This window comes from Lepisosteus oculatus, unplaced genomic scaffold (genome assembly GCF_040954835.1).
Source record: "Lepisosteus oculatus isolate fLepOcu1 unplaced genomic scaffold, fLepOcu1.hap2 HAP2_SCAFFOLD_374, whole genome shotgun sequence".
NCBI lineage: Eukaryota > Metazoa > Chordata > Actinopteri > Semionotiformes > Lepisosteidae > Lepisosteus > Lepisosteus oculatus.
The window spans coordinates 18703-42113 of NW_027167907.1; the positions used below are offsets into that span (position 1 = coordinate 18703).

A 23411-nucleotide genomic window follows, 5' to 3' on the forward strand; every position below is an offset into this window, starting at 1 on the left:
CCTCCGTGTTAAATGATCGCAAGCCGGCGGCGGCGGCGCTCCCTGTAGTCGTGGCCGAGCGGTTAAGGCGATGGGCTAGAAAGCCATTGGGGTCTCCCCGCGTCGGCTCGAATCCTGCCCACTACGGCGCCCTTCTCCTGTCGCTTCGGCCTGCCCAGAAAAAGGCGGAGTGCCGTTTCTCTCTTCCTGCTTCTTGTACAAACGCTAAATCGCTTGGACCTGCTGCCTTGGAAGTAATGTCTTCAACATCCACCAGTGACATTTCACAGCTGGAAGCACACAGCCACGCTTTTGGCATTGGCATGTCTTGCGCCCTACTTCCAGCCTTTGAAGACCTAATTATTCAAACTGAAAGAACCGGCTGAATGAGTGTTTGCAGTGCACCAGGAGGAGCAGGGACCATAGCATTGGAGGGGTGAGGATGGCGCAGATGGAAACGTTTTCATGCGCTCCTCTGGGAGGAATGAAAAGAAAAGACGAAACCGGAAACAGTAGTAGCCGCAAGACGAAGTGTCTTCAAGCGCCAAGCAAGCGCTCCTCGTTAGTATAGTGGTGCGTATCCCCGCCTGTCACGTGGGAGACCAGGGATGGATTGCTTGACGGCGAGCCAGGTTGCTTTTCTCCCATCAGATTCCAACCGCTAATGCTAACGCAGTGTGTGGGAGCTTACATGCTTTTCCTTTCCCGTCTTTTTCGGACGACTATTCCAAAGGGGTAACCTGAAGGAATAGGGGCCTGAAGACACGAGGCATTCTTAAACCAGCACTGGGCTGCACGGCCATCTGTTGTGATCAGGTTATATTCGAGTCAAAAAGCCAGAGCATCCGCTTCCATCCTATGGAGCACGAGCTAAATCGGAAGAGGCAGGGGATACACCTACGCCTATCGGCGCACGTTCCCTGCGTCAGGCTGCTTCACCCATTTGCACCCGACTGGAGACGGCACTGAGCAAGCTTTTTGTCAGGAGTGGGATTCGAACCCACGCCTCCAGGGGAGACTGCGACCTGAACGCAGCGCCTTAGACCGCTCGGCCATCCTGACGCGGGCCCCCTGTCCCGGGGCGGTCTGATGAGCCACCGCGATCCCACTGCGCTCCTCGAGTATCGCACTGTTATTAATACTACAGTGTGACTCCAGCATTAAAATGTTTGGAAAATGTGTCGGCTTTTATAATCCAGTGTAGAGCAGCATGTGATGATTTGTGCTACAACACCAAGCGCTCAAAGTGACGTCTGCGTTTGTCGTTGAAACTTTCAACTCTTTCATCACTTATGTAGGAAATAAAAAGAGCAGTTGTGCGCCACACGCAGAGAGGCCGTCAGCAGAGTGGCGCAGCGGAAGCGTGCTGGGCCCATAACCCAGAGGTCGATGGATCGAAACCATCCTCTGCTACATGTGTCCTATGCACGATTCCTAAGCATGCCATTGGGTTAGCAAAGTGCCTTCAAATAGTCTGCGTCTCCCTTTCTTTAAATTCTGTCCTGAGTTTCTCTCTCGTGTGTGTTTGTGCAAGCTTGACACTTGCGGGACTCTTTAATCTTCACCAATACGGAGATGACCAAATGTGTCTTCGGTTGTTCTGAGGTCTTTGATAGTTTCTTTGAAAGCTTCAACTGAACCTCGAAATCGAAGCAGTTATGTTTATATTGATTTCTCGCGTTAATCATTACGAACCAGGAACAGCCAGCACACTCGGTCGCATTAGTAATTATGTCACGTCTCTACTTAGCAGAGCATTCAAAGGCCCACTGGAAGTAGTAAAGCACTAAAACACTGCAAAACTGAACTCGGGAAAATCATACTGGGAGCTCTGAGCGATGTCTGCATCCAAGCCATCCAATACGGACTCTGAAACCTTGGAATATCAACACTATGATGCGCTACCTTTTACCTGGAGCAAAACGATGGAATTAGAAGAATGCTTACCGCAGGATACAACTGTGCCGCTGTTATTTGGAGCACGGTTTTCACTTGCATGAAAACTACAGCAGAACGTAGAAGGATGATCACTGAGGAGTCCACGCGGGCATGCTGAGGAGATTGTAGGTCGTACATTTCAATGATTACTGACATTTGCGCTGCTGGAGGTACAGTAATCAACAAAGAACAGGGTGTGCTACTCTCGAATCCGGTCAGCACATGATGAAAAGCCAGGAAGTATACCTTGTCAAATTGCCGTCAACAGGGACAAGTTAACCACCAGCTCCACCGGCGCCCGGCTAGCTCAGTCGGTAGAGCATGAGACTCTTAATCTCAGGGTCGTGGGTTCGAGCCCCACGTTGGGCGGTGCCCGTCTCCCTCTTAACAAAGTTTCCCGCTCATCCTTGAACCTCTTACACCTCGATGGTACCGAGCACTGCGTTTTAATGCACAGGTGTGATCAAACCGAGATGAAAAGGGCGTATCTAGCTCCTTGCCCGAGAGATAAATCAAAGGTTCCGCAGATAATCCCTTGGCTCCGGTCACCCGGACGCAGATAGGAGCTGCAGCCATCATAACTTGTATGAAAACTAAGAAGAGCTCCTGTCTATTTACAGTTTCATTTACTCTAGCGTTTCCTTAAACATTGCGTGTACGAAGGCTAAGAAATTGGAGAGCTATTCTAATACAATAACTATTAGGAATCTTTTCGGCATAACAGTTTCACTGTGATTTTGCAGGTAACACGTACGTTGGGAAAACATTTTGAACGCGATCAATAACCGCACTGGAAAAATGTGGGAAAGAAAGGGCGAAAAGCGACTCTTCAACATGTGGAAATATCTTCCTGAGCGGAGCCCTCTTCTCGAAGCTCAACACTCTGCAAGAGTCACTTCTCCCAACTTGCGCCCGCAGGTTTCCGTAGTGTGCCTGCAAAGAGCCATCCGCTTGAGACAGGTGCACCTCCCGATTTCATTGAACTAAGCTAGATGCACAATTTCTAATGCAGCCTTCATCACAATAGACAGTTCATTTCTCGAAAGCTTGTCGTAAAAAAAGGAAACAAAGAACGAAAACGTATAGCTGACAATCTTCTGAAGATGCAGATTCAGCTTTGGGGAAATGGACATTTTATGTATGCAGATGCTTTTCAAGCGCTGGTTTTAGAACGTCGCTGTGCTTCCAGCATCCTTTTCAGCCTTCTAAACTGGCTACCGAGGTGCCGATCACATTGTAAAGCGGTTGAGAGGCCGGAGCTGCTCAAACCGCTCTTGCCGTTTCCCATCAATCAAAAGCACTATGTTGTTTCTTTGTATGGAAAGCTTTTCAAGTCTGGCATCGACACGCACCTTTCCTGAAACGTCCAAAGGGTGAATGCTTCGCAAAGAAATCCAGTCTACCTTCAGGGGGCATGATGTTGAAATCGGAATGAGCCCTGGGTGGGCTTGAAGCAGCAGCTGTTCAGTTAACAGCTGCACAGAAACGCACCCCGCTTGCTTTGTATCATTCGCAAGTTTCTGGTTAAAGAGTAAAAAAGGCTGGAATTCTTCTGCCAGCCGGCAGGATTTCTTCTGCACTCACCCAGAAAAGCCAAGAATTGTATTTCATCTTTCGCAAGCTGTATTTTCCAGGAGGAGAATGAATACTTGCATTAAACTGAATCAAGCCGACAGAGACGCACAGCCGTTGTTTTTCTCCATGGGAAGTTTTTCGTTAAGGAAAAACACCGTTGTCATTTTCTTGCCAGCCGGCGGTATTTCTTGTGCAGCGATGAGCCACATTTGTATTTCGTATTTCGCAAGTTGTGTGAATTTCTTGAAGTTGAAAGTGAATTCGCTCCAGAAAAGAAATGTCGCTTGAAAGCCGTGGCTGTTTGTTAAACCGCAGGACCTGAGCTTGCGTTCTGTTTCTCATGGCGTTCGCAAAGGCGATTCCTGCCTTTAAAACTGCTGTGTCTGCGACTGAAAGTGGCGTGTGGCGCAGCTTCTAAAGTCTTGTTGACGCTCCTCGATGTTGCTTTCTCTCTGCCTAAGGAAGTTCGATTGTCGCGTCGGAACGGGGAGACCTAATCCTTCCAGCTTTAAGCCACCCTTCAGTCTTCTGAAGGGTGTCCGAGTGCTAGCATGTCATTTGGCTTTTTTTGGGGGGAAGCGGAGAGCGACATTGAAAAAGGTTACCGCCGCCGCCTCGCCCTCCGTGTTAAATGATTGCAAGCCGGCGGTGGCGGCGCTCCCTGTAGTCGTGGCCGAGCGGTTAAGGCGATGGGCTAGAAAGCCATTGGGGTCTCCCCGCGTCGGCTCGAATCCTGCCCACTACGGCGCCCTTCTCCTGTCGCTTCGGCCTGCCCAGAAAAAGGCAGAGTGCCGTTTCTCTCTTCCTGCTTCTTGTACAAACGCTAAATCGCTTGGACCTGCTGCCTTGGAAGTAATGTCTTCAACATCCACCAGTGACATTTCACAGCTGGAAGCACACAGCCACGCTTTTGGCATTGGCATGTCTTGCGCCCTACTTCCAGCCTTTGAAGACCTAATGATTCAAACTGAAAGAACCGGCTGAATGAGTGTTTGCAGTGCACCAGGAGGAGCAGGGACCATAGCATTGGAGGGGTGAGGATGGCGCAGATGGAAACGTTTTCATGCGCTCCTCTGGGAGGAATGAAAAGAAAAGACGAAACCGGAAACAGTAGTAGCCGCAAGACGAAGTGTCTTCAAGCGCCAAGCAAGCGCTCCTCGTTAGTATAGTGGTGCGTATCCCCGCCTGTCACGTGGGAGACCAGGGATGGATTGCTTGACGGCGAGCCAGGTTGCTTTTCTCCCATCAGATTCCAACCGCTAATGCTAACGCAGTGTGTGGGAGCTTACATGCTTTTCCTTTCCCGTCTTTTTCGGACGACTATTCCAAAGGGGTAACCTGAAGGAATAGGGGCCTGAAGACACGAGGCATTCTTAAACCAGCACTTGGCTGCACGGCCATCTGTTGTGATCAGGTTATATTCGAGTCAAAAAGCCAGAGCATCCGCTTCCATCCTATGGAGCACGAGCTAAATCGGAAGAGGCAGGGGATACACCTACGCCTATCGGCGCACGTTCCCTGCGTCAGGCTGCTTCACCCATTTGCACCCGACTGGAGACGGCACTGAGCAAGCTTTTTGTCAGGAGTGGGATTCGAACCCACGCCTCCAGGGGAGACTGCGACCTGAACGCAGCGCCTTAGACCGCTCGGCCATCCTGACGCGGGCCCCCTGTCCCGGGGCGGTCTGATGAGCCACCGCGATCCCACTACGCTCCTCGAGTATCGCACTGTTATTAATACTACAGTGTGACTCCAGCATTAAAATGTTTGGAAAATGTGTCGGCTTTTATAATCCAGTGTAGAGCAGCATGTGATGATTTGTGCTACAACACCAAGCGCTCAAAGTGACGTCTGCGTTTGTCGTTGAAACTTTCAACTCTTTCATCACTTATGTAGGAAATAAAAAGAGCAGTTGTGCGCCACACGCAGAGAGGCCGTCAGCAGAGTGGCGCAGCGGAAGCGTGCTGGGCCCATAACCCAGAGGTCGATGGATCGAAACCATCCTCTGCTACATGTGTCCTATGCACGATTCCTAAGCATGCCATTGGGTTAGCAAAGTGCCTTCAAATAGTCTGCGTCTCCCTTTCTTTAAATTCTGTCCTGAGTTTCTCTCTCGTGTGTGTTTGTGCAAGCTTGACACTTGCGGGACTCTTTAATCTTCACCAATACGGAGATGACCAAATGTGTCTTCGGTTGTTCTGAGGTCTTTGATAGTTTCTTTGAAAGCTTCAACTGAACCTCGAAATCGAAGCAGTTATGTTTATATTGATTTCTCGCGTTAATCATTACGAACCAGGAACAGCCAGCACACTCGGTCGCATTAGTAATTATGTCACGTCTCTACTTAGCAGAGCATTCAAAGGCCCACTGGAAGTAGTAAAGCACTAAAACACTGCAAAACTGAACTCGGGAAAATCATACTGGGAGCTCTGAGCGATGTCTGCATCCAAGCCATCCAATACGGACTCTGAAACCTTGGAATATCAACACTATGATGCGCTACCTTTTAGCTGGAGCAAAACGATGGAATTAGAAGAATGCTTACCGCAGGATACAACTGTGCCGCTGTTATTTGGAGCACGGTTTTCACTTGCATGAAAACTACAGCAGAACGTAGAAGGATGATCACTGAGGAGTCCACGCGGGCATGCTGAGGAGATTGTAGGTCGTACATTTCAATGATTACTGACATTTGCGCTGCTGGAGGTACAGTAATCAACAAAGAACAGGGTGTGCTACTCTCGAATCCGGTCAGCACATGATGAAAAGCCAGGAAGTATACCTTGTCAAATTGCCGTCAACAGGGACAAGTTAACCACCAGCTCCCCCGGCGCCCGGCTAGCTCAGTCGGTAGAGCATGAGACTCTTAATCTCAGGGTCGTGGGTTCGAGCCCCACGTTGGGCGGTGCCCGTCTCCTTATTAACAAAGTTTCCCGCTCATCCTTGAACCTCTTACACCTCGATGGTACCGAGCACTGCGTTTTAATGCACAGGTGTGATCAAACCGAGATGAAAAGGGCGTATCTAGCTCCTTGCCCGAGAGATAAATCAAAGGTTCCGCAGATAATCCCTTGGCTCCGGTCACCCGGACGCAGATAGGAGCTGCAGCCATCATAACTTGTATGAAAACTAAGAAGAGCTCCTGTCTATTTACAGTTTCATTTACTCTAGCGTTTCCTTAAACATTGCGTGTACGAAGGCTAAGAAATTGGAGAGCTATTCTAATACAATAACTATTAGGAATCTTTTCGGCATAACAGTTTCACTGTGATTTTGCAGGTAACACGTACGTTGGGAAAACATTTTGAACGCGATCAATAACCGCACTGGAAAAATGTGGGAAAGAAAGGGCGAAAAGCGACTCTTCAACATGTGGAAATATCTTCCTGAGCGGAGCCCTCTTCTCGAAGCTCAACACTCTGCAAGAGTCACTTCTCCCAACTTGCGCCCGCAGGTTTCCGTAGTGTGCCTGCAAAGAGCCATCCGCTTGAGACAGGTGCACCTCCCGATTTCATTGAACTAAGCTAGATGCACAATTTCTAATGCAGCCTTCATCACAATAGACAGTTCATTTCTCGAAAGCTTGTCGTAAAAAAAGGAAACAAAGAACGAAAACGTATAGCTGACAATCTTCTGAAGATGCAGATTCAGCTTTGGGGAAATGGACATTTTATGTATGCAGATGCTTTTCAAGCGCTGGTTTTAGAACGTCGCTGTGCTTCCAGCATCCTTTTCAGCCTTCTAAACTGGCTACCGAGGTGCCGATCACATTGTAAAGCGGTTGAGAGGCCGGAGCTGCTCAAACCGCTCTTGCCGTTTCCCATCAATCAAAAGCACTATGTTGTTTCTTTGTATGGAAAGCTTTTCAAGTCTGGCATCGACACGCACCTTTCCTGAAACGTCCAAAGGGGTGAATGCTTCGCAAAGAAATCCAGTCTACCTTCAGGGGGCATGATGTTGAAATCGGAATGAGCCCTGGGTGGGCTTGAAGCAGCAGCTGTTCAGTTAACAGCTGCACAGAAACGCACCCCGCTTGCTTTGTATCATTCGCAAGTTTCTGGTTAAAGAGTAAAAAAGGCTGGAATTCTTCTGCCAGCCGGCAGGATTTCTTCTGCACTCACCCAGAAAAGCCAAGAATTGTATTTCATCTTTCGCAAGCTGTATTTTCCAGGAGGAGAATGAATACTTGCATTAAACTGAATCAAGCCGACAGAGACGCACAGCCGTTGTTTTTCTCCATGGGAAGTTTTTCGTTAAGGAAAAACACCGTTGTCATTTTCTTGCCAGCCGGCGGTATTTCTTGTGCAGCGATGAGCCAGATTTGTATTTCGTATTTCGCAAGTTGTGTGAATTTCTTGAAGTTGAAAGTGAATTCGCTCCAGAAAAGAAATGTCCAGTCGCATGAAAGCCGTGGCTGTTTGTTAAACCGCAGGACCTGAGCTTGCGTTCTGTTTCTCATGGCGTTCGCAAAGGCGATTCCTGCCTTTAAAACTGCTGTGTCTGCGACTGAAAGTGGCGTGTGGCGCAGCTTCTAAAGTCTTGTTGACGCTCCTCGATGTTGCTTTCTCTCTGCCTAAGGAAGTTCGATTGTCGCGTCGGAACGGGGAGACCTAATCCTTCCAGCTTTAAGCCACCCTTCAGTCTTCTGAAGGGTGTCCGAGTGCTAGCATGTCATTTGGCTTTTTTTCTGGGGAAACGGAGAGCGACATTGAAAAAGGTTACCGCCGCCGCCTCGCCCTCCGTGTTAAATGATCGCAAGCCGGCGGCGGCGGCGCTCCCTGTAGTCGTGGCCGAGCGGTTAAGGCGATGGGCTAGAAAGCCATTGGGGTCTCCCCGCGTCGGCTCGAATCCTGCCCACTACGGCGCCCTTCTCCTGTCGCTTCGGCCTGCCCAGAAAAAGGCGGAGTGCCGTTTCTCTCTTCCTGCTTCTTGTACAAACGCTAAATCGCTTGGACCTGCTGCCTTGGAAGTAATGTCTTCAACATCCACCAGTGACATTTCACAGCTGGAAGCACACAGCCACGCTTTTGGCATTGGCATGTCTTGCGCCCTACTTCCAGCCTTTGAAGACCTAATTATTCAAACTGAAAGAACCGGCTGAATGAGTGTTTGCAGTGCACCAGGAGGAGCAGGGACCATAGCATTGGAGGGGTGAGGATGGCGCAGATGGAAACGTTTTCATGCGCTCCTCTGGGAGGAATGAAAAGAAAAGACGAAACCGGAAACAGTAGTAGCCGCAAGACGAAGTGTCTTCAAGCGCCAAGCAAGCGCTCCTCGTTAGTATAGTGGTGCGTATCCCCGCCTGTCACGTGGGAGACCAGGGATGGATTGCTTGACGGCGAGCCAGGTTGCTTTTCTCCCATCAGATTCCAACCGCTAATGCTAACGCAGTGTGTGGGAGCTTACATGCTTTTCCTTTCCCGTCTTTTTCGGACGACTATTCCAAAGGGGTAACCTGAAGGAATAGGGGCCTGAAGACACGAGGCATTCTTAAACCAGCACTGGGCTGCACGGCCTTCTGTTGTGATCAGGTTATATTCGAGTCAAAAAGCCAGAGCATCCGCTTCCATCCTATGGAGCACGAGCTAATTCGGAAGAGGCAGGGGATACACCTACGCCTATCGGCGCACGTTCCCTGCGTCAGGCTGCTTCACCCATTTGCACCCGACTGGAGACGGCACTGAGCAAGCTTTTTGTCAGGAGTGGGATTCGAACCCACGCCTCCAGGGGAGACTGCGACCTGAACGCAGCGCCTTAGACCGCTCGGCCATCCTGACGCGGGCCCCCTGTCCCGGGGCGGTCTGATGAGCCACCGCGATCCCACTACGCTCCTCGAGTATCGCACTGTTATTAATACTACAGTGTGACTCCAGCATTAAAATGTTTGGAAAATGTGTCGGCTTTTATAATCCAGTGTAGAGCAGCATGTGATGATTTGTGCTACAACACCAAGCGCTCAAAGTGACGTCTGCGTTTGTCGTTGAAACTTTCAACTCTTTCATCACTTATGTAGGAAATAAAAAGAGCAGTTGTGCGCCACACGCAGAGAGGCCGTCAGCAGAGTGGCGCAGCGGAAGCGTGCTGGGCCCATAACCCAGAGGTCGATGGATCGAAACCATCCTCTGCTACATGTGTCCTATGCACGATTCCTAAGCATGCCATTGGGTTAGCAAAGTGCCTTCAAATAGTCTGCGTCTCCCTTTCTTTAAATTCTGTCCTGAGTTTCTCTCTCGTGTGTGTTTGTGCAAGCTTGACACTTGCGGGACTCTTTAATCTTCACCAATACGGAGATGACCAAATGTGTCTTCGGTTGTTCTGAGGTCTTTGATAGTTTCTTTGAAAGCTTCAACTGAACCTCGAAATCGAAGCAGTTATGTTTATATTGATTTCTCGCGTTAATCATTACGAACCAGGAACAGCCAGCACACTCGGTCGCATTAGTAATTATGTCACGTCTCTACTTAGCAGAGCATTCAAAGGCCCACTGGAAGTAGTAAAGCACTAAAACACTGCAAAACTGAACTCGGGAAAATCATACTGGGAGCTCTGAGCGATGTCTGCATCCAAGCCATCCAATACGGACTCTGAAACCTTGGAATATCAACACTATGATGCGCTACCTTTTAGCTGGAGCAAAACGATGGAATTAGAAGAATGCTTACCGCAGGATACAACTGTGCCGCTGTTATTTGGAGCACGGTTTTCACTTGCATGAAAACTACAGCAGAACGTAGAAGGATGATCACTGAGGAGTCCACGCGGGCATGCTGAGGAGATTGTAGGTCGTACATTTCAATGATTACTGACATTTGCGCTGCTGGAGGTACAGTAATCAACAAAGAACAGGGTGTGCTACTCTCGAATCCGGTCAGCACATGATGAAAAGCCAGGAAGTATACCTTGTCAAATTGCCGTCAACAGGGACAAGTTAACCACCAGCTCCACCGGCGCCCGGCTAGCTCAGTCGGTAGAGCATGAGACTCTTAATCTCAGGGTCGTGGGTTCGAGCCCCACGTTGGGCGGTGCCCGTCTCCCTATTAACAAAGTTTCCCGCTCATCCTTGAACCTCTTACACCTCGATGGTACCGAGCACTGCGTTTTAATGCACAGGTGTGATCAAACCGAGATGAAAAGGGCGTATCTAGCTCCTTGCCCGAGAGATAAATCAAAGGTTCCGCAGATAATCCCTTGGCTCCGGTCACCCGGACGCAGATAGGAGCTGCAGCCATCATAACTTGTATGAAAACTAAGAAGAGCTCCTGTCTATTTACAGTTTCATTTACTCTAGCGTTTCCTTAAACATTGCGTGTACGAAGGCTAAGAAATTGGAGAGCTATTCTAATACAATAACTATTAGGAATCTTTTCGGCATAACAGTTTCACTGTGATTTTGCAGGTAACACGTACGTTGGGAAAACATTTTGAACGCGATCAATAACCGCACTGGAAAAATGTGGGAAAGAAAGGGCGAAAAGCGACTCTTCAACATGTGGAAATATCTTCCTGAGCGGAGCCCTCTTCTCGAAGCTCAACACTCTGCAAGAGTCACTTCTCCCAACTTGCGCCCGCAGGTTTCCGTAGTGTGCCTGCAAAGAGCCATCCGCTTGAGACAGGTGCACCTCCCGATTTCATTGAACTAAGCTAGATGCACAATTTCTAATGCAGCCTTCATCACAATAGACAGTTCATTTCTCGAAAGCTTGTCGTAAAAAAAGGAAACAAAGAACGAAAACGTATAGCTGACAATCTTCTGAAGATGCAGATTCAGCTTTGGGGAAATGGACATTTTATGTATGCAGATGCTTTTCAAGCGCTGGTTTTAGAACGTCGCTGTGCTTCCAGCATCCTTTTCAGCCTTCTAAACTGGCTACCGAGGTGCCGATCACATTGTAAAGCGGTTGAGAGGCCGGAGCTGCTCAAACCGCTCTTGCCGTTTCCCATCAATCAAAAGCACTATGTTGTTTCTTTGTATGGAAAGCTTTTCAAGTCTGGCATCGACACGCACCTTTCCTGAAACGTCCAAAGGGGTGAATGCTTCGCAAAGAAATCCAGTCTACCTTCAGGGGGCATGATGTTGAAATCGGAATGAGCCCTGGGTGGGCTTGAAGCAGCAGCTGTTCAGTTAACAGCTGCACAGAAACGCACCCCGCTTGCTTTGTATCATTCGCAAGTTTGTGGTTAAAGAGTAAAAAAGGCTGGAATTCTTCTGCCAGCCGGCAGGATTTCTTCTGCACTCACCCAGAAAAGCCAAGAATTGTATTTCATCTTTCGCAAGCTGTATTTTCCAGGAGGAGAATGAATACTTGCATTAAACTGAATCAAGCCGACAGAGACGCACAGCCGTTGTTTTTCTCCATGGGAAGTTTTTCGTTAAGGAAAAACACCGTTGTCATTTTCTTGCCAGCCGGCGGTATTTCTTGTGCAGCGATGAGCCAGATTTGTATTTCGTATTTCGCAAGTTGTGTGAATTTCTTGAAGTTGAAAGTGAATTCGCTCCAGAAAAGAAATGTCCAGTCGCATGAAAGCCGTGGCTGTTTGTTAAACCGCAGGACCTGAGCTTGCGTTCTGTTTCTCATGGCGTTCGCAAAGGCGATTCCTGCCTTTAAAACTGCTGTGTCTGCGACTGAAAGTGGCGTGTGGCGCAGCTTCTAAAGTCTTGTTGACGCTCCTCGATGTTGCTTTCTCTCTGCCTAAGGAAGTTCGATTGTCGCGTCGGAACGGGGAGACCTAATCCTTCCAGCTTTAAGCCACCCTTCAGTCTTCTGAAGGGTGTCCGAGTGCTAGCATGTCATTTGGCTTTTTTTCTGGGGAAACGGAGAGCGACATTGAAAAAGGTTACCGCCGCCGCCTCGCCCTCCGTGTTAAATGATCGCAAGCCGGCGGCGGCGGCGCTCCCTGTAGTCGTGGCCGAGCGGTTAAGGCGATGGGCTAGAAAGCCATTGGGGTCTCCCCGCGTCGGCTCGAATCCTGCCCACTACGGCGCCCTTCTCCTGTCGCTTCGGCCTGCCCAGAAAAAGGCGGAGTGCCGTTTCTCTCTTCCTGCTTCTTGTACAAACGCTAAATCGCTTGGACCTGCTGCCTTGGAAGTAATGTCTTCAACATCCACCAGTGACATTTCACAGCTGGAAGCACACAGCCACGCTTTTGGCATTGGCATGTCTTGCGCCCTACTTCCAGCCTTTGAAGACCTAATTATTCAAACTGAAAGAACCGGCTGAATGAGTGTTTGCAGTGCACCAGGAGGAGCAGGGACCATAGCATTGGAGGGGTGAGGATGGCGCAGATGGAAACGTTTTCATGCGCTCCTCTGGGAGGAATGAAAAGAAAAGACGAAACCGGAAACAGTAGTAGCCGCAAGACGAAGTGTCTTCAAGCGCCAAGCAAGCGCTCCTCGTTAGTATAGTGGTGCGTATCCCCGCCTGTCACGTGGGAGACCAGGGATGGATTGCTTGACGGCGAGCCAGGTTGCTTTTCTCCCATCAGATTCCAACCGCTAATGCTAACGCAGTGTGTGGGAGCTTACATGCTTTTCCTTTCCCGTCTTTTTCGGACGACTATTCCAAAGGGGTAACCTGAAGGAATAGGGGCCTGAAGACACGAGGCATTCTTAAACCAGCACTGGGCTGCACGGCCTTCTGTTGTGATCAGGTTATATTCGAGTCAAAAAGCCAGAGCATCCGCTTCCATCCTATGGAGCACGAGCTAATTCGGAAGAGGCAGGGGATACACCTACGCCTATCGGCGCACGTTCCCTGCGTCAGGCTGCTTCACCCATTTGCACCCGACTGGAGACGGCACTGAGCAAGCTTTTTGTCAGGAGTGGGATTCGAACCCACGCCTCCAGGGGAGACTGCGACCTGAACGCAGCGCCTTAGACCGCTCGGCCATCCTGACGCGGGCCCCCTGTCCCGGGGCGGTCTGATGAGCCACCGCGATCCCACTACGCTCCTCGAGTATCGCACTGTTATTAATACTACAGTGTGACTCCAGCATTAAAATGTTTGGAAAATGTGTCGGCTTTTATAATCCAGTGTAGAGCAGCATGTGATGATTTGTGCTACAACACCAAGCGCTCAAAGTGACGTCTGCGTTTGTCGTTGAAACTTTCAACTCTTTCATCACTTATGTAGGAAATAAAAAGAGCAGTTGTGCGCCACACGCAGAGAGGCCGTCAGCAGAGTGGCGCAGCGGAAGCGTGCTGGGCCCATAACCCAGAGGTCGATGGATCGAAACCATCCTCTGCTACATGTGTCCTATGCACGATTCCTAAGCATGCCATTGGGTTAGCAAAGTGCCTTCAAATAGTCTGCGTCTCCCTTTCTTTAAATTCTGTCCTGAGTTTCTCTCTCGTGTGTGTTTGTGCAAGCTTGACACTTGCGGGACTCTTTAATCTTCACCAATACGGAGATGACCAAATGTGTCTTCGGTTGTTCTGAGGTCTTTGATAGTTTCTTTGAAAGCTTCAACTGAACCTCGAAATCGAAGCAGTTATGTTTATATTGATTTCTCGCGTTAATCATTACGAACCAGGAACAGCCAGCACACTCGGTCGCATTAGTAATTATGTCACGTCTCTACTTAGCAGAGCATTCAAAGGCCCACTGGAAGTAGTAAAGCACTAAAACACTGCAAAACTGAACTCGGGAAAATCATACTGGGAGCTCTGAGCGATGTCTGCATCCAAGCCATCCAATACGGACTCTGAAACCTTGGAATATCAACACTATGATGCGCTACCTTTTAGCTGGAGCAAAACGATGGAATTAGAAGAATGCTTACCGCAGGATACAACTGTGCCGCTGTTATTTGGAGCACGGTTTTCACTTGCATGAAAACTACAGCAGAACGTAGAAGGATGATCACTGAGGAGTCCACGCGGGCATGCTGAGGAGATTGTAGGTCGTACATTTCAATGATTACTGACATTTGCGCTGCTGGAGGTACAGTAATCAACAAAGAACAGGGTGTGCTACTCTCGAATCCGGTCAGCACATGATGAAAAGCCAGGAAGTATACCTTGTCAAATTGCCGTCAACAGGGACAAGTTAACCACCAGCTCCACCGGCGCCCGGCTAGCTCAGTCGGTAGAGCATGAGACTCTTAATCTCAGGGTCGTGGGTTCGAGCCCCACGTTGGGCGGTGCCCGTCTCCCTATTAACAAAGTTTCCCGCTCATCCTTGAACCTCTTACACCTCGATGGTACCGAGCACTGCGTTTTAATGCACAGGTGTGATCAAACCGAGATGAAAAGGGCGTATCTAGCTCCTTGCCCGAGAGATAAATCAAAGGTTCCGCAGATAATCCCTTGGCTCCGGTCACCCGGACGCAGATAGGAGCTGCAGCCATCATAACTTGTATGAAAACTAAGAAGAGCTCCTGTCTATTTACAGTTTCATTTACTCTAGCGTTTCCTTAAACATTGCGTGTACGAAGGCTAAGAAATTGGAGAGCTATTCTAATACAATAACTATTAGGAATCTTTTCGGCATAACAGTTTCACTGTGATTTTGCAGGTAACACGTACGTTGGGAAAACATTTTGAACGCGATCAATAACCGCACTGGAAAAATGTGGGAAAGAAAGGGCGAAAAGCGACTCTTCAACATGTGGAAATATCTTCCTGAGCGGAGCCCTCTTCTCGAAGCTCAACACTCTGCAAGAGTCACTTCTCCCAACTTGCGCCCGCAGGTTTCCGTAGTGTGCCTGCAAAGAGCCATCCGCTTGAGACAGGTGCACCTCCCGATTTCATTGAACTAAGCTAGATGCACAATTTCTAATGCAGCCTTCATCACAATAGACAGTTCATTTCTCGAAAGCTTGTCGTAAAAAAAGGAAACAAAGAACGAAAACGTATAGCTGACAATCTTCTGAAGATGCAGATTCAGCTTTGGGGAAATGGACATTTTATGTATGCAGATGCTTTTCAAGCGCTGGTTTTAGAACGTCGCTGTGCTTCCAGCATCCTTTTCAGCCTTCTAAACTGGCTACCGAGGTGCCGATCACATTGTAAAGCGGTTGAGAGGCCGGAGCTGCTCAAACCGCTCTTGCCGTTTCCCATCAATCAAAAGCACTATGTTGTTTCTTTGTATGGAAAGCTTTTCAAGTCTGGCATCGACACGCACCTTTCCTGAAACGTCCAAAGGGGTGAATGCTTCGCAAAGAAATCCAGTCTACCTTCAGGGGGCATGATGTTGAAATCGGAATGAGCCCTGGGTGGGCTTGAAGCAGCAGCTGTTCAGTTAACAGCTGCACAGAAACGCACCCCGCTTGCTTTGTATCATTCGCAAGTTTGTGGTTAAAGAGTAAAAAAGGCTGGAATTCTTCTGCCAGCCGGCAGGATTTCTTCTGCACTCACCCAGAAAAGCCAAGAATTGTATTTCATCTTTCGCAAGCTGTATTTTCCAGGAGGAGAATGAATACTTGCATTAAACTGAATCAAGCCGACAGAGACGCACAGCCGTTGTTTTTCTCCATGGGAAGTTTTTCGTTAAGGAAAAACACCGTTGTCATTTTCTTGCCAGCCGGCGGTATTTCTTGTGCAGCGATGAGCCAGATTTGTATTTCGTATTTCGCAAGTTGTGTGAATTTCTTGAAGTTGAAAGTGAATTCGCTCCAGAAAAGAAATGTCCAGTCGCATGAAAGCCGTGGCTGTTTGTTAAACCGCAGGACCTGAGCTTGCGTTCTGTTTCTCATGGCGTTCGCAAAGGCGATTCCTGCCTTTAAAACTGCTGTGTCTGCGACTGAAAGTGGCGTGTGGCGCAGCTTCTAAAGTCTTGTTGACGCTCCTCGATGTTGCTTTCTCTCTGCCTAAGGAAGTTCGATTGTCGCGTCGGAACGGGGAGACCTAATCCTTCCAGCTTTAAGCCACCCTTCAGTCTTCTGAAGGGTGTCCGAGTGCTAGCATGTCATTTGGCTTTTTTTCTGGGGAAACGGAGAGCGACATTGAAAAAGGTTACCGCCGCCGCCTCGCCCTCCGTGTTAAATGATCGCAAGCCGGCGGCGGCGGCGCTCCCTGTAGTCGTGGCCGAGCGGTTAAGGCGATGGGCTAGAAAGCCATTGGGGTCTCCCCGCGTCGGCTCGAATCCTGCCCACTACGGCGCCCTTCTCCTGTCGCTTCGGCCTGCCCAGAAAAAGGCGGAGTGCCGTTTCTCTCTTCCTGCTTCTTGTACAAACGCTAAATCGCTTGGACCTGCTGCCTTGGAAGTAATGTCTTCAACATCCACCAGTGACATTTCACAGCTGGAAGCACACAGCCACGCTTTTGGCATTGGCATGTCTTGCGCCCTACTTCCAGCCTTTGAAGACCTAATTATTCAAACTGAAAGAACCGGCTGAATGAGTGTTTGCAGTGCACCAGGAGGAGCAGGGACCATAGCATTGGAGGGGTGAGGATGGCGCAGATGGAAACGTTTTCATGCGCTCCTCTGGGAGGAATGAAAAGAAAAGACGAAACCGGAAACAGTAGTAGCCGCAAGACGAAGTGTCTTCAAGCGCCAAGCAAGCGCTCCTCGTTAGTATAGTGGTGCGTATCCCCGCCTGTCACGTGGGAGACCAGGGATGGATTGCTTGACGGCGAGCCAGGTTGCTTTTCTCCCATCAGATTCCAACCGCTAATGCTAACGCAGTGTGTGGGAGCTTACATGCTTTTCCTTTCCCGTCTTTTTCGGACGACTATTCCAAAGGGGTAACCTGAAGGAATAGGGGCCTGAAGACACGAGGCATTCTTAAACCAGCACTGGGCTGCACGGCCTTCTGTTGTGATCAGGTTATATTCGAGTCAAAAAGCCAGAGCATCCGCTTCCATCCTATGGAGCACGAGCTAATTCGGAAGAGGCAGGGGATACACCTACGCCTATCGGCGCACGTTCCCTGCGTCAGGCTGCTTCACCCATTTGCACCCGACTGGAGACGGCACTGAGCAAGCTTTTTGTCAGGAGTGGGATTCGAACCCACGCCTCCAGGGGAGACTGCGACCTGAACGCAGCGCCTTAGACCGCTCGGCCATCCTGACGCGGGCCCCCTGTCCCGGGGCGGTCTGATGAGCCACCGCGATCCCACTACGCTCCTCGAGTATCGCACTGTTATTAATACTACAGTGTGACTCCAGCATTAAAATGTTTGGAAAATGTGTCGGCTTTTATAATCCAGTGTAGAGCAGCATGTGATGATTTGTGCTACAACACCAAGCGCTCAAAGTGACGTCTGCGTTTGTCGTTGAAACTTTCAACTCTTTCATCACTTATGTAGGAAATAAAAAGAGCAGTTGTGCGCCACACGCAGAGAGGCCGTCAGCAGAGTGGCGCAGCGGAAGCGTGCTGGGCCCATAACCCAGAGGTCGATGGATCGAAACCATCCTCTGCTACATGTGTCCTATGCACGATTCCTAAGCATGCCATTGGGTTAGCAAAGTGCCTTCAAATAGTCTGCGTCTCCCTTTCTTTAAATTCTGTCCTGAGTTTCTCTCTCGTGTGTGTTTGTGCAAGCTTGACACTTGCGGGACTCTTTAATCTTCACCAATACGGAGATGACCAAATGTGTCTTCGGTTGTTCTGAGGTCTTTGATAGTTTCTTTGAAAGCTTCAACTGAACCTCGAAATCGAAGCAGTTATGTTTATATTGATTTCTCGCGTTAATCATTACGAACCAGGAACAGCCAGCACACTCGGTCGCATTAGTAATTATGTCACGTCTCTACTTAGCAGAGCATTCAAAGGCCCACTGGAAGTAGTAAAGCACTAAAACACTGCAAAACTGAACTCGGGAAAATCATACTGGGAGCTCTGAGCGATGTCTGCATCCAAGCCATCCAATACGGACTCTGAAACCTTGGAATATCAACACTATGATGCGCTACCTTTTAGCTGGAGCAAAACGATGGAATTAGAAGAATGCTTACCGCAGGATACAACTGTGCCGCTGTTATTTGGAGCACGGTTTTCACTTGCATGAAAACTACAGCAGAACGTAGAAGGATGATCACTGAGGAGTCCACGCGGGCATGCTGAGGAGATTGTAGGTCGTACATTTCAATGATTACTGACATTTGCGCTGCTGGAGGTACAGTAATCAACAAAGAACAGGGTGTGCTACTCTCGAATCCGGTCAGCACATGATGAAAAGCCAGGAAGTATACCTTGTCAAATTGCCGTCAACAGGGACAAGTTAACCACCAGCTCCACCGGCGCCCGGCTAGCTCAGTCGGTAGAGCATGAGACTCTTAATCTCAGGGTCGTGGGTTCGAGCCCCACGTTGGGCGGTGCCCGTCTCCCTATTAACAAAGTTTCCCGCTCATCCTTGAACCTCTTACACCTCGATGGTACCGAGCACTGCGTTTTAATGCACAGGTGTGATCAAACCGAGATGAAAAGGGCGTATCTAGCTCCTTGCCCGAGAGATAAATCAAAGGTTCCGCAGATAATCCCTTGGCTCCGGTCACCCGGACGCAGATAGGAGCTGCAGCCATCATAACTTGTATGAAAACTAAGAAGAGCTCCTGTCTATTTACAGTTTCATTTACTCTAGCGTTTCCTTAAACATTGCGTGTACGAAGGCTAAGAAATTGGAGAGCTATTCTAATACAATAACTATTAGGAATCTTTTCGGCATAACAGTTTCACTGTGATTTTGCAGGTAACACGTACGTTGGGAAAACATTTTGAACGCGATCAATAACCGCACTGGAAAAATGTGGGAAAGAAAGGGCGAAAAGCGACTCTTCAACATGTGGAAATATCTTCCTGAGCGGAGCCCTCTTCTCGAAGCTCAACACTCTGCAAGAGTCACTTCTCCCAACTTGCGCCCGCAGGTTTCCGTAGTGTGCCTGCAAAGAGCCATCCGCTTGAGACAGGTGCACCTCCCGATTTCATTGAACTAAGCTAGATGCACAATTTCTAATGCAGCCTTCATCACAATAGACAGTTCATTTCTCGAAAGCTTGTCGTAAAAAAAGGAAACAAAGAACGAAAACGTATAGCTGACAATCTTCTGAAGATGCAGATTCAGCTTTGGGGAAATGGACATTTTATGTATGCAGATGCTTTTCAAGCGCTGGTTTTAGAACGTCGCTGTGCTTCCAGCATCCTTTTCAGCCTTCTAAACTGGCTACCGAGGTGCCGATCACATTGTAAAGCGGTTGAGAGGCCGGAGCTGCTCAAACCGCTCTTGCCGTTTCCCATCAATCAAAAGCACTATGTTGTTTCTTTGTATGGAAAGCTTTTCAAGTCTGGCATCGACACGCACCTTTCCTGAAACGTCCAAAGGGGTGAATGCTTCGCAAAGAAATCCAGTCTACCTTCAGGGGGCATGATGTTGAAATCGGAATGAGCCCTGGGTGGGCTTGAAGCAGCAGCTGTTCAGTTAACAGCTGCACAGAAACGCACCCCGCTTGCTTTGTATCATTCGCAAGTTTGTGGTTAAAGAGTAAAAAAGGCTGGAATTCTTCTGCCAGCCGGCAGGATTTCTTCTGCACTCACCCAGAAAAGCCAAGAATTGTATTTCATCTTTCGCAAGCTGTATTTTCCAGGAGGAGAATGAATACTTGCATTAAACTGAATCAAGCCGACAGAGACGCACAGCCGTTGTTTTTCTCCATGGGAAGTTTTTCGTTAAGGAAAAACACCGTTGTCATTTTCTTGCCAGCCGGCGGTATTTCTTGTGCAGCGATGAGCCAGATTTGTATTTCGTATTTCGCAAGTTGTGTGAATTTCTTGAAGTTGAAAGTGAATTCGCTCCAGAAAAGAAATGTCCAGTCGCATGAAAGCCGTGGCTGTTTGTTAAACCGCAGGACCTGAGCTTGCGTTCTGTTTCTCATGGCGTTCGCAAAGGCGATTCCTGCCTTTAAAACTGCTGTGTCTGCGACTGAAAGTGGCGTGTGGCGCAGCTTCTAAAGTCTTGTTGACGCTCCTCGATGTTGCTTTCTCTCTGCCTAAGGAAGTTCGATTGTCGCGTCGGAACGGGGAGACCTAATCCTTCCAGCTTTAAGCCACCCTTCAGTCTTCTGAAGGGTGTCCGAGTGCTAGCATGTCATTTGGCTTTTTTTCTGGGGAAACGGAGAGCGACATTGAAAAAGGTTACCGCCGCCGCCTCGCCCTCCGTGTTAAATGATCGCAAGCCGGCGGCGGCGGCGCTCCCTGTAGTCGTGGCCGAGCGGTTAAGGCGATGGGCTAGAAAGCCATTGGGGTCTCCCCGCGTCGGCTCGAATCCTGCCCACTACGGCGCCCTTCTCCTGTCGCTTCGGCCTGCCCAGAAAAAGGCGGAGTGCCGTTTCTCTCTTCCTGCTTCTTGTACAAACGCTAAATCGCTTGGACCTGCTGCCTTGGAAGTAATGTCTTCAACATCCACCAGTGACATTTCACAGCTGGAAGCACACAGCCACGCTTTTGGCATTGGCATGTCTTGCGCCCTACTTCCAGCCTTTGAAGACCTAATTATTCAAACTGAAAGAACCGGCTGAATGAGTGTTTGCAGTGCACCAGGAGGAGCAGGGACCATAGCATTGGAGGGGTGAGGATGGCGCAGATGGAAACGTTTTCATGCGCTCCTCTGGGAGGAATGAAAAGAAAAGACGAAACCGGAAACAGTAGTAGCCGCAAGAGGAAGTGTCTTCAAGCGCCAAGCAAGCGCTCCTCGTTAGTATAGTGGTGCGTATCCCCGCCTGTCACGTGGGAGACCAGGGATGGATTGCTTGACGGCGAGCCAGGTTGCTTTTCTCCCATCAGATTCCAACCGCTAATGCTAACGCAGTGTGTGGGAGCTTACATGCTTTTCCTTTCCCGTCTTTTTCGGACGACTATTCCAAAGGGGTAACCTGAAGGAATAGGGGCCTGAAGACACGAGGCATTCTTAAACCAGCACTGGGCTGCACGGCCTTCTGTTGTGATCAGGTTATATTCGAGTCAAAAAGCCAGAGCATCCGCTTCCATCCTATGGAGCACGAGCTAATTCGGAAGAGGCAGGGGATACACCTACGCCTATCGGCGCACGTTCCCTGCGTCAGGCTGCTTCACCCATTTGCACCCGACTGGAGACGGCACTGAGCAAGCTTTTTGTCAGGAGTGGGATTCGAACCCACGCCTCCAGGGGAGACTGCGACCTGAACGCAGCGCCTTAGACCGCTCGGCCATCCTGACGCGGGCCCCCTGTCCCGGGGCGGTCTGATGAGCCACCGCGATCCCACTACGCTCCTCGAGTATCGCACTGTTATTAATACTACAGTGTGACTCCAGCATTAAAATGTTTGGAAAATGTGTCGGCTTTTATAATCCAGTGTAGAGCAGCATGTGATGATTTGTGCTACAACACCAAGCGCTCAAAGTGACGTCTGCGTTTGTCGTTGAAACTTTCAACTCTTTCATCACTTATGTAGGAAATAAAAAGAGCAGTTGTGCGCCACACGCAGAGAGGCCGTCAGCAGAGTGGCGCAGCGGAAGCGTGCTGGGCCCATAACCCAGAGGTCGATGGATCGAAACCATCCTCTGCTACATGTGTCCTATGCACGATTCCTAAGCATGCCATTGGGTTAGCAAAGTGCCTTCAAATAGTCTGCGTCTCCCTTTCTTTAAATTCTGTCCTGAGTTTCTCTCTCGTGTGTGTTTGTGCAAGCTTGACACTTGCGGGACTCTTTAATCTTCACCAATACGGAGATGACCAAATGTGTCTTCGGTTGTTCTGAGGTCTTTGATAGTTTCTTTGAAAGCTTCAACTGAACCTCGAAATCGAAGCAGTTATGTTTATATTGATTTCTCGCGTTAATCATTACGAACCAGGAACAGCCAGCACACTCGGTCGCATTAGTAATTATGTCACGTCTCTACTTAGCAGAGCATTCAAAGGCCCACTGGAAGTAGTAAAGCACTAAAACACTGCAAAACTGAACTCGGGAAAATCATACTGGGAGCTCTGAGCGATGTCTGCATCCAAGCCATCCAATACGGACTCTGAAACCTTGGAATATCAACACTATGATGCGCTACCTTTTAGCTGGAGCAAAACGATGGAATTAGAAGAATGCTTACCGCAGGATACAACTGTGCCGCTGTTATTTGGAGCACGGTTTTCACTTGCATGAAAACTACAGCAGAACGTAGAAGGATGATCACTGAGGAGTCCACGCGGGCATGCTGAGGAGATTGTAGGTCGTACATTTCAATGATTACTGACATTTGCGCTGCTGGAGGTACAGTAATCAACAAAGAACAGGGTGTGCTACTCTCGAATCCGGTCAGCACATGATGAAAAGCCAGGAAGTATACCTTGTCAAATTGCCGTCAACAGGGACAAGTTAACCACCAGCTCCCCCGGCGCCCGGCTAGCTCAGTCGGTAGAGCATGAGACTCTTAATCTCAGGGTCGTGGGTTCGAGCCCCACGTTGGGCGGTGCCCGTCTCCTTATTAACAAAGTTTCCCGCTCATCCTTGAACCTCTTACACCTCGATGGTACCGAGCACTGCGTTTTAATGCACAGGTGTGATCAAACCGAGATGAAAAGGGCGTATCTAGCTCCTTGCCCGAGAGATAAATCAAAGGTTCCGCAGATAATCCCTTGGCTCCGGTCACCCGGACGCAGATAGGAGCTGCAGCCATCATAACTTGTATGAAAACTAAGAAGAGCTCCTGTCTATTTACAGTTTCATTTACTCTAGCGTTTCCTTAAACATTGCGTGTACGAAGGCTAAGAAATTGGAGAGCTATTCTAATACAATAACTATTAGGAATCTTTTCGGCATAACAGTTTCACTGTGATTTTGCAGGTAACACGTACGTTGGGAAAACATTTTGAACGCGATCAATAACCGCACTGGAAAAATGTGGGAAAGAAAGGGCGAAAAGCGACTCTTCAACATGTGGAAATATCTTCCTGAGCGGAGCCCTCTTCTCGAAGCTCAACACTCTGCAAGAGTCACTTCTCCCAACTTGCGCCCG

The 23411-nt window shown here is 49.1% G+C and overlaps 10 non-coding genes across 10 annotated transcripts; 4 read left to right on the plus strand and 6 right to left on the minus strand.

Moving 5' to 3' along the window:
* Positions 1 to 958: 958 nt before the first annotated feature.
* On the minus strand, positions 959 to 1041 carry trnal-cag (transfer RNA leucine (anticodon CAG)). The gene has a single exon. It is a non-coding gene; the product is annotated as a tRNA-Leu (tRNA).
* A 4028-nt stretch (positions 1042 to 5069) lies between these two features.
* trnal-cag (transfer RNA leucine (anticodon CAG)) lies at positions 5070 to 5152 on the minus strand. The gene has a single exon. It is a non-coding gene; the product is annotated as a tRNA-Leu (tRNA).
* Positions 5153 to 9186: 4034 nt separating this feature from the next.
* trnal-cag (transfer RNA leucine (anticodon CAG)) lies at positions 9187 to 9269 on the minus strand. The gene has a single exon. It is a non-coding gene; the product is annotated as a tRNA-Leu (tRNA).
* Positions 9270 to 10441: 1172 nt separating this feature from the next.
* On the plus strand, positions 10442 to 10514 carry trnak-cuu (transfer RNA lysine (anticodon CUU)). The gene has a single exon. It is a non-coding gene; the product is annotated as a tRNA-Lys (tRNA).
* Positions 10515 to 13303: 2789 nt separating this feature from the next.
* Positions 13304 to 13386, minus strand: trnal-cag (transfer RNA leucine (anticodon CAG)). Its single transcript has one exon. It is a non-coding gene; the product is annotated as a tRNA-Leu (tRNA).
* A 1172-nt stretch (positions 13387 to 14558) lies between these two features.
* On the plus strand, positions 14559 to 14631 carry trnak-cuu (transfer RNA lysine (anticodon CUU)). The gene has a single exon. It is a non-coding gene; the product is annotated as a tRNA-Lys (tRNA).
* Positions 14632 to 17420: 2789 nt separating this feature from the next.
* Positions 17421 to 17503, minus strand: trnal-cag (transfer RNA leucine (anticodon CAG)). Its single transcript has one exon. It is a non-coding gene; the product is annotated as a tRNA-Leu (tRNA).
* A 1172-nt stretch (positions 17504 to 18675) lies between these two features.
* trnak-cuu (transfer RNA lysine (anticodon CUU)) lies at positions 18676 to 18748 on the plus strand. Its single transcript has one exon. It is a non-coding gene; the product is annotated as a tRNA-Lys (tRNA).
* Positions 18749 to 21537: 2789 nt separating this feature from the next.
* trnal-cag (transfer RNA leucine (anticodon CAG)) lies at positions 21538 to 21620 on the minus strand. Its single transcript has one exon. It is a non-coding gene; the product is annotated as a tRNA-Leu (tRNA).
* Positions 21621 to 22792: 1172 nt separating this feature from the next.
* Positions 22793 to 22865, plus strand: trnak-cuu (transfer RNA lysine (anticodon CUU)). The gene has a single exon. It is a non-coding gene; the product is annotated as a tRNA-Lys (tRNA).
* Positions 22866 to 23411: the final 546 nt, after the last annotated feature.